At 35.7% G+C, this 11286-nt stretch overlaps 1 pseudogene; it reads right to left on the bottom strand.

Annotated features, from left to right (window-relative positions):
• Positions 1 to 7109: 7109 nt before the first annotated feature.
• LOC112484459 lies at positions 7110 to 7228 on the bottom strand (annotated as a pseudogene).
• Positions 7229 to 11286: the final 4058 nt, after the last annotated feature.

Here is an 11286-nt window from a genome sequence, read left to right as displayed (position 1 = left end):
ATTTATATTCTGTATCAGGGTTGATTCTTTCCTGTTCTATTTTCTTCCAAGCAGGTGCATCATCAACTTCTTCCTTCCACGCTGGTATCTGGGTTCAAAGAGAAGCTTATACCATTATCACTACCTTTATCCCTAGCATTCACATATACACAAATCAAGACACTAGTTTCTAATCTAAAATTGATGTATTTTTACCACCTGAAACTACCAAAACAGTATACCGTACAGATAGAATATGTCAAGGTTAACATACACTGGATTCTGCTTGGTAATTAAGTTAGTTAATACTTAGAGTAGTACAAACTAGAAACATTATACATTATATTACTTCCAGATTTAATATATTTTCATAAGTCAGTTTGAAGGGAACACAGAACTCTCAACAATTAACTGAGAATACTACTTTTAGTAAAAATAGAGAATATAGAAAAAATTGATGATATTTAATAATATGTTTTTATTTCAAAAAAACAAAAGGATAAGAATTTTAACACCTCATTCATCTGTTTAATTTTATAAAGTAATTTTGTGTTTCTGGTAATTCACCTCTTTTAAAGAATATATGCTTTGATATAATATCATCAGTGAATCTTTTATCAACAAGTTAAATGTATTAATTTTCAAAAAATAAATTTAAAATTTTTCATAAGTTTGTACCTTGTGACTCCCATGTTTCCAAATTAAAACACTTCTTATATAGCTGTTACTTGCTCATAATTATACGTGAATACAATCCTCTTTTTATTATCCATCTAATTATTTATCTATCTAGCTACATACCACACATCCATGAAAATATATCAATACATATACTGTTTTCCCTATGTTTTAAAAATCCCAATTATTGTTTAAAGCAGTTCAGAATTCAATAGCTGAGAGGCAGCTATTTGTTGTACTGTTTGAGAAAATTTGATTTTACCAAGGAAAAAATTGATGAAACTCATAAGCTGTGTTGAGTATAGGTAAGGAGTTAGAAAGTAGAGTATGTATGAGTTAAATATAAATAGGTTGGAAGAACTAAGAGAACTGATTATTCATGAAGTGCTAAATATGCATGAAGTACTAGAGGCACTAAATAACAGGATACATACAATATGTATGAGTCATATGAAACATTCATTATTTATGAAATCTTAATTCAGCCACCAATTGATGACACCCATTTGGGGCATGACAGTTCTATACCCAAGAATTCACATAAAACTGATCACTGTTCAGCAAGTTAATTGGCAAGCTATAGCTGTTAACCAGGCAATTTGTCCTCTCTCTCTCTGATAAAGCAAGAATATGTCATTTGCCCTGGGCATCTCCTCTAAATGGGCTTCCTTGCTTAAACCTCAACTGTCATTCTGGCAACCATGACATCACAGGAAAGGCAAAAGAGACAGAACAATTAAATATTGTATAATACAGATTCAGGTAGTATAATCCTTCCAATGCACTTGCACTTTATTCTAAATGTGTTAATTTACTCCATCTGTATCACTCTGCTTCATGCTATGTATATTAAATGTACCTTGTGATTCGAGCATTTTAATTTGGTATGCAAACCTTTCTGTTCTGTGACTACTGGAAAAGCTTTCTTGTTAGTGTACTTGGAGTTTACTATTGCATCAAGAAAATGTCCCACACAACAAGGGTACTAAGCCCTACTTACCTATTTTGTTGGTAGAGAATGGAATCAATATTGCTTTTAAGTAAATATATACTACAGTTGTAAGCTCTTTTGATCTTCACAGAAAATCAACTTAATTTTCAAAAACAAATAATTTTGTTAGCATATACAGATATGGATACATATACAGGTTCCCCTACTATCTGAAAGTAGATAATCCCTATGAAACCTTTCATAAGCCAAAATGACTAAAAGTGAAGAACAAATTACCTTAAGACTCATCTTGTTAATGGAAGCTCAAAATAAATAGAGATAAAGCACAGATGTTCACTGATACAGTTCAAAGCTATGGTAGCTTGATGCTGAGATGTTGAGTGTAGTTCTCAGGGAAGAAGTTTGGCAGTGCGACTCTTGCTGTTCTGGGTGTGCTCTGCCTCTATAAGGGCTCCTTCCGAAACCAACTCTGAACATTATTTTCACTTTTTGCCTTTTTTCATAAAAGTGGAAATCCCCTTTAGATTTCTTTTGGTTGGTGAAAACAGGTACTAATGTAGTGCTTTTATAAAAGCAAAGTGGCATCATTAGTACATATGGACCTAGGGAAAAGCCCTGAGACTGGAAATCCACCTCCATAAGTGGAAGACAGGGCAAGACACAAGAAAGAGGAAGGTCATTCCAGTCTTGTGATTAACAAAATTTATTCAAAAAAACATATATGAGTTGCTTCTTAGGTAGCTGTAAGACAAAGCAGATATCCTGCATGCCACCTGGAAGGAGCCAACAAAATATATTGGGTAAAGAAAGGGATAGTCACAGGTACTAGCACATGAATGCTGGCTATGGCAAATTATTTTAGTGCTATAGGTAGCTAGTTAGACATTAGTAACAAGGGACAAAGGAAAGGAAGCCCAGCCCAGAGACCACCCAAATAACCCCCTGTTGGTAGTTAAAGAATCCCTCCTGCATTCTGGAGACAAAGGACGGGTGGGCCATAAACTATAGCTGGTTTAATTTGGCCACAGATGCATGCACAGATGTACTACCCTAACCTGCCCACAACCTCAGCCTCATTATACTATCATTATAATACCATGTTTGTGCCCAGAAGTTCATGAGTCTAATTATAACAGGCTGAATTCTGGGTAAGCACATGCACACTAGGCAGAGTTATATAGCAGTCAAGTGTCAATCAAAATGATCTCATGTGCCAATCACCTAGGAACTCCTTTGTAACCATCCACCATAGCTCAAATATAGTACAGATCTTCCTACTTCTGTGTTATTACAGCTCTCTTGGCTGAAAACCTGCTCCTCCCTTGGGGCATACTCTTTCTTTTATTTATTTTCTCTTTTCACCTCCCAAATTCCACAGGGCTGCAGCCTTCCTTAGAGTGGCCCATCTCCTTCTAAAATAGACCTTTAATAAATCTTTTCCTAAGTCTCACTTACCTGTGATTCTTCGTTGAGTCAATAGGGAAGAACCAAGGAAAAATGCTAATTGCACTTTTGTGTTCTTACCATCCCATGCCACTGGGGAGACACCCAAACATAACAGGGCTTGACCAAGTCAGGACGACAGCCTGTTTCAGGAATCAGCATGTAGCAGGAGGCAAGGGACAGGTGCCGATTTGTGACAAAATGAATATAGATTATGATTAGACAGTCTCTAGGTGGGGGTTGCAGTAAGCAATTTCAGTTCTGGCCCAAGTCCAGCTCGCAAGTCTGGCAGTAATCATATTGTTACTGGTCCAAAGTTCATGAGCCTGATGCTTCAAAAAGTCAAAACTCAAAATGTCAGAGTTTGGAGTAAGGAAAATTTTATTGATCAAGAAGGTGCCGACTGAGTAGATAAGAGCCCTATTAGATCTTGAAATCCATTTAAAAAAAATAGAGAGCCACTGTACAAACACTTCCTTGTTTAGCTAACAAGTAATCTAAAGCAATCTTATTGTCTAGGGAGCCACATGCCAAGGACTCTAAGGTGGTCTGTTGGAACTTGAGCAGTAGAATGGGCTAATATGAATTAAATTCTATAACATCAATATTTGGTAAGATTTATGAAAATAAAAGGAAAACAAAGATTAATAATCAGATTAAATTATGAACCAGTGTCTGAGTCTCTAAGGCTGTTAGTCCAGAAGACCTACAGGTAGAAGGAGCCAAGCTTCACTTTTGCTGAAAAAAAGCAGGCAGTGACAATCTGACAGAGTCTCCTGATCTGCAATCAAATGTCTCTGATGATATCATCAGGCACTCAGGCAAACTACACATCAGTCACCGAGACCATCCAAGTATTACTGTTAGGGGCAATCTAAATCCCTCATTGCTCTGGTGGCGCTGAGAGACCTTGGTTCTTTTCACTGATGAGGTAAAGAATTACAGATTAGCAAAATTTAAGAAGAGTAAGATTTATTAAATTACGTTTCAAGAGAGACACGGGCTATGTCTCACATGACTGTAGCACTGCAGGGTTTGGAAGATACCTTATATTGTAGCCATGAGGGGTGGTTATGGGGGTGATATTAGATAATTTGCATATGAGGTCACTTTGACTGACACTTTGCTCTTATATAACCCCTTGTTACTATGCATGTGGTTTCCCAGAATTCAATCTGTTATAATTAGATTCATGAGCTTCCAGGCATATGTATATTATAATGATGGTATAATGAAGCTAAGATTAAGAAAGGATAGTATACATACTAACTACACAAGTGCTTGTGGCTGAACTAAACAAGCAGTTATTTCTGTGGTTTTTACTACCTTGTAATAGTAATTTTTAACTGTAAAATGGGTATTTCAGGGAGAAGTTGAGGGAATTCTCTATTGCCATCACTCATGTTTTCCTAATTGCCAAACACAAGCATGAGTTGTTGTGATGATTTCTCCAGTTATATGATGTTATTTAGCTGCAGTCTGCAAATGTAAGGCTCATAAAATAAAAAAAAAAAACAACATAAAACAGTTTTAGTTCTCAAAGTTCCAAGGCAAAAGATGACAGCAAAGTGAAACACTAGTTGTGAGGGTTGTAGCCAAACATTTTCACTAGAAAAATTCAGGATCCAGTCTAGTTCACAAGGCAAAGACAACTAACTCAACTAGAAACCAATATCTACAACTGTGTAGTCTAGTGAAACAATTTTTCTCTCTAAAATCATCCTCATTTTTATCAAGGATAGCCAAATTAAGAATACTTTATTGCATAACTCTAGTTGCAAGAAATTTGGCCTGATTATTTGTATAAATATAATAAGAATAGCAATCGATCATATAGGCTTTTTAAAATCTACTTTGTTGGAATTTCATAAGGAATCTCCAGATCGAACTTATTTATTTATTTATTTAGTTAGTTAGTTAGTTAGTTAGTTAGTTAAATTTGTTATTAAATTAAAAAAAAATTCTTACATATTTGATCTCTTTTACCCCATCTAACTACCCACTCTACCCTCCTCCCTACCCTCTGCAGAATGAACTTTAATTAGTCTCTCAATTCTAAGAAGCCAAATGATATACATTCTTGCCATCAGACTTCGCCTGTAATAGCTATAGATTTGGGTGAATTCTTCAGGTTCTTGAGGTTCCTTTTTGTATCTCCTCAAATGTCTTGAGGTTCTTTTTTTGCATCTCCCAGGAAAGCAATCTTCATTCCTTATTTGAAAAGACTGTTGTGAACCATGTAAGCAAGGTACCAGACTGTTTTTTCAAGGGGCTTTCATTGTCTTCCAAAGTCAATTTGAATTCCTTAAAGCTTTCTGATGACATATGAGTCTATGTATATCTCTCAAACGTGGAATTCTAGTCAAAGTCTTGTAATAAAAACCTGTTTCTAATTGTGTTCTTTTATAAAGAGAACTGATTCTTATTGAATTCATGCAAACAATCATATTTCCATACAAATAGCAATATTCATTCAGAGTCTCCAAATTCTAGAGGGTCAAATAGAGAGAAAAATATAAATGTTTCAATACTGCTTACAAAGGTATAATTTACTAAACTGCTCTAAGAGAATCAACTTTTCTTTTATCTTGAAAACAAAAAGATTAGAAAATCAGAATTATTTTAAACAAAAAAGTTATTAAAATTATAATTATTTTTAGTCCACTGAGTTCCATAGAGTCAATTCTTGTTTATTTTGATTTTTCACTAGCATTTTATAAATCAAGTAGAGATCTATAAATCTTTGCCCAGTTTAAAGTATAATCTAAAAATTTATTCTCAGAAAACTGTATTTTGTTTTTTGGTCCATCTCTCTTCTTTCTTCTGAATTATTTCTAGATTTCTGTTTTCTATGTCACTGAGCCTTTCTTCCATTTGATTGACTCTATTTCCTAAGCTTGCTATTTCATTCTTCATTTCTTTTAATGTGTTCTTCATCTCTAGTAGTTTTATTTGTTTCTTTTTTAGGGTTTCAATCGTCTCATTAACAAAAACTCATTTTGCTGGTCTATTTTTTTCTCTACTCCTGAAATTGTTGATTTGAGTTATTTTGGATCTCATCGAGTTTTTTCAGAAGTACAATCCCAAATTCTCTGTCATTTAAGTCACATATTTATATGTCTTTAAGCTTACTTTCTTTCTGAGATGGCTTGTCACCTTGGTTGTTCATGGTGTTTTATGGACTATTTCTCCACCTAGGGCATTAATGGAAATGTATTCTGCTTTCTGTTTTTCCAGAAATATTTATTGTATAGAGGCCTCTCTTTCGCCTGTTGCTAAGAAGGTGTTTTTCTTTTGATTTCCAGTAAGTGGTGTCCAAGCCTCTTGGATCCCTGCTTTGAGACTTACTAATGCTTCTTTTTTCTTACAAATATTCAATCACAATCATTATCCTCGGTCTCAGTCCCTGTCAGTGTTAGAGACAATTTTGGTAGCATTTGCTCAAATTGCCCTGGGGCTCCATGGTGTTTGATATGTAGGATATGGGGTAGAGGGAGGGCATGCTCTGGGGGTTGGTGGGTGGGGCTTGCTGCTAGTCATATCTCAGCCTTGTGCTTCACAACCATGGCTGGTAAGACCCAGCTGTTGCCCCTCCACAGTTAGTTCTCACTCTGCTTTCTGCCCTGATCCCTGGGCTCTGCTGTGTGGAGCTCACAGATCCCTCTGGCAGGGCTCTTTGAGAAAGTGGCTGCAATTTCCCTGCCCTCTCCCTCCTTCTGCAGGGAACTCTGGTTGTGAAAGGCAGCTTCTTTGTTCTTTCTAATCTACCTCCCTCCCCTAGCCCAACTCCCATGGTTCTGATTTCTGGAAGCTCTTATGCACAGATCGTTTGCTCAGATATGCTTGTGTACAGGTTAGGTGTTATTTGTTGAGTTTTAGATGTTCAGCTTACTGTTCTTTCCTTTTTCTTAATCTTGAAATTATTGCAGAAAAATAAAAAGAATGAGAGAATTAAGTGATAATTTCTTTCTTTCTTTCTTTTTTTTTAGGTGAGGCAACCCTTGGTTGACTTCACAGATTGCAAGGACCTTGTCAGCTTACAATCCCTTATTTTTTACACCTACAGCACCTGGTCTTCCTAGGTAGTCTCCCATCCAAGTACTAACCAGGCCCAACCCTGCTTAGCTTCTGAGATAAGATAAGATTAAGCTTGTTCAGGGTAGGATGGCTTTAGATGGCTTACTGTTATTTCAAAGGGGGATATCAGGGACATCTCTCACTCCACCACGCTTCTGACGCCACTCAGAAAACTGTATTTTAAAATAAGTAAAAAAAAAACCCACCTTAAAATGGTTATAAATCTGATTATAATGCAACTGACTGACAAAGGAATTTGCTTTTCTGTGTAACATAACATATTTAGATACCCAATGGGAAGGATTCAAGATGGCATAGAAAGTAGAGGCTATGCATACCTTGTCTCACGACCACACTAAAATTATAACAAAACAACCAATATATAACAAAGCAACTAGTATGTGGAGTCACCAGAGGTCTGGTTGGACAGAAGTCCTACAACTAGGTCACTTCAAGTAATAGGTCGCCTCAAAACATTAAGAAGGGCAAAGATGCTAAATGTCCCAATTCCACAACTATGAGTGTCAGTCAAGAATAAGAAGGGCTATCTTGGCTGCAAAGCTGCCTCTCCCATCTAAGGATCTAAGAAGTGGTCCTGGCCACACACTGAGCAACCCAGCCCAAGTTTCCAGTGCTGGAAAGAGAAGTCCCCACAACTTCTGATTGTAAAAATCAGTGGAGGTTGTGACTGAGGGAGACAGAGGGCTGTGGGAAGCTGAGAGCTTAAGGGTCCACTCCCAGCCTTACTCACTGATGGACTTACTTACTCTGAGTTCCAGCACTGGGGCAGCTACTACAGGGGTGCCAGGGATGTATAAGGAAGTGCTGAGTGTCAGGCTTCAGATACTGGGCTGGAGGGATGGCTTGCTCCCAGACAGAGGTGCAGGTGAAAAGTTTCATTGTTGAGCCTTCTCCACTCCCAGCCTGCAGATGCAGGTGCCATCAAATGGAACTACACAGGTCACTCCACCCAGGGGATTCTCAGACCCTACCTTTCTCAACTTGTGGGCCCACCTAAGCCACTTCCAGTGATTTATTCCATATAAATGAGCTATTTTGGCTCCTGATGTGAACTTTCATAGAAACTCTCAAAAGCTCACAAAACCCCAAAAAGCAGCATCTGGACTCAGCATGCCCTATAATTCTTGCTGAGCAGCCTCAAGCCCTGAGGCTGGCCTCGTTTTCTGACTTGACACCTCAAAGCACCTATAAGCCTAGAGGTACACAGGGTGGAGCTGAACTTGGCCTGCGACTGAATCCCTCCCAATTTTGTGCCAAAGGGCCTCATAGCATACCTATTACACAAAGCCACTTAGTAGCCCTACTTAATACATAGAAACAGACATAGAGAGACAGCCAAAGTGAGGAGATAAAGAACATGTTCCACATGAAAGAACAGAACAAAGCTCTGGAAAAGAATTAACCGAAATGGAGACAAGCAATATACCAGATGCAGAGTTCAAAACATGGGTTATAAGGATGCTCAAGGAACTTAGGGAAGGAGTAGATGAACTCAGGGATAACTTTAACAAAGAGGTAAAACAAAATAAAAATGGAGATGGAAAACATAATAGGGTGACAGTCACATATGAAAAATACAATATCTGAGATGAAGAATACATTAGAGGGAATCAACAAAGTTGATGAAATGAAGGATTGAGGATGGGGTAGCAGAGGACACCCAATCAGAGCAGCAGTAAGAAATAAGAACCCTCCCTCCTCCCAAATGAAGATAGTTTAAGAAGGCTTTGGGACAATGTCAAGTGTGACAACAGTCTCATCAGAGGGATACAAGAAGGAGGAAGGAGAGAGAAAGGAATTGAAAACCTTTTTTGAAGAAATAATAATGGACAACTTCCCTAAACTTGTGAGGAAAATAGACATACCACCTCCAAGAAATTCAGAGTCCCAAACAAGATAAACCCAAAGAGTTCCACACCAAGAAACATCATAATTAAAATGCCAAAGGTAAAAGACAAAGAGAATCTTAAAAGCAGCAACAGAAAAGTAATTAGTTATATACAAGGGAATGCCCATAAGACTGTCAGCCAATTTCTCAGTAGACACTTTGCAGACCAAAAGAGCTTCGCACAAAATATTCAAAGTGGTGAAAACCCAGGACCTACAACCAAGATTACTTTACCCAGTAAAGTTATCATTTAGAATCGAAGGACAGGTAAACAGCTTTCCAGATAAGAAAAAGCTAAAGGAATTCATCATCACCAAGCCGATATTACAGGAGATGTTGGAGGGACTTCTTTAAGAAGAAGAAAGAATATATATATAACAAAAGTCTAAATAAAGAATGGCAATAACTACATATCTATCAATGAGTACTTAAAATGAAAAAGCATTATGTTCCAGTCAAAAGTTAGGGTGGCTGAATGGATCAGAAAACAAGACCCTTACATAAGCTGCCCACAAGAGACTCACTTCAGATTAAAAGACACACATAGATTAAAAATAAGGGGATGGGGAAAGATATGTTATGATGGACCTAGAAAATAATATGTTGAGTAAAATAAGTCAGATAGAGGGAGACAAATGCCATATGATTGCATGTATATGTGGAATCTGAAGAACAAACAAACAAAGAAACAAACTCATAGATACAGAGAACATTTTAAGAGTTACCAAATGGGAAAGGATTAGAGAGTGGTGGTTGGTGAAAAAAGAGAAGGGATTAAGAAGCACAAATTGATATTTACAAAATAGTAATGGAGATAGAAAGCATAGTATAAGAATATAGCTAATAATATTATAATAACTATATATAGTGTCAGAGGGACACTAGATTTATTGAGATGATCACTGTGTGAGTTATATAGATATCTAATCACTATATGTACATTCAAAACTAATATAGTATTGTATGCCAACTATAACTAAAAAACAAATTATTATTAAAAAATACCAAATGAAAATATTACCTTGGGACATTGTAAAATTTTGGAGATTATAATCTCTAGCACATTCATTTAGTAATAAAAATATGTGCATACAAATATAGCATAATTATTTCTTTATTTGACAAATTTTCCCTTGTAATTTGAACCCACTAAAATAAGCCTAATTTGTTTAATATTTCTCTTCTGTAAGAAGAAGAAGCAAATCTTTTATTGTGTTACACGGGCCCTCTGAAATACCTCAGTTATTCCCAGGTCAAGACTCTCGTTATAATCTAAATTTTGAGAAGTTTGTCAAAATATATCAAAAGTTTCAGACATTTGACTAAATAGGATCATAGGACATTATGAAGATATACTTATTTGTTTAATCAAAGTGTAAATGTAAAATTTTTAACACAAATATAGAAGTTAACATAATTATTAGCAAATCTTATTTCTTACTATCGAGGAGCCAAGTTTTCTTAAGTAACCAAGGACCTGATTAAGGGACATAAAACACAGAAAATTATTTTGACAAAACACAGAATCTTTGTTTACTAGGCAGAAAACTTTCTTACAGTAAGAATAGCAGAGCAATATTCCAAGAAACTTTGTCTTTTTTAACAGAGAGTGAAAACCCAACTCCAATTTTACATCAGCTTACTTTTGAAATATATATTCACTTACTCGATTAAATTTATTTTAATCTTAATAAGCTTAACCACACATAAAATTTTCTCATAATTGCCATTTAGTAATAACTTAGATATTCGATAAATATCCATCATTTAATTTAGCTAACAAAAGTTTAAAGTTTTAAGTGTCCAAAAAGATTTAGAGGTCCATTTTAAAAATAAAAGAAACTTTTTATCCTACTTTATTGATTTAATTTATTTACTGACAAATTTTGCAACAGAGGTAACATGAACTTACTTTACTAATAAACCCAGGTAGAATAAAATTATTATTTAATGCTGATGATTCTAAAAATATGCCTATTTAACCAAACCAAACTCAAAATCAGCTTTAATATCAAATATTTTTTTCAGGTCACATGATTCTGAAAAGCATTTTGGGTTAGTTTCTGTTATATTTTTGAGACTTCTCATATAAAAACTTATTTGTTTAAGCCAATTTAATATTACATATTAGCAATATTCTTCAGTGGTAGAAATAATGTTATAAACATACATATGCATATACATACAGACAAACATAAAGATCTCATAGCTTTCATTTTAACACACTAACATTTTTGCAAAACTCAGT

Source organism: Pteropus alecto, unplaced genomic scaffold (genome assembly GCF_000325575.1).
Source record: "Pteropus alecto unplaced genomic scaffold, ASM32557v1 scaffold75, whole genome shotgun sequence".
Taxonomy (NCBI): domain Eukaryota; kingdom Metazoa; phylum Chordata; class Mammalia; order Chiroptera; family Pteropodidae; genus Pteropus; species Pteropus alecto.
This window is presented reverse-complemented; position numbering and strand designations above follow the sequence as displayed.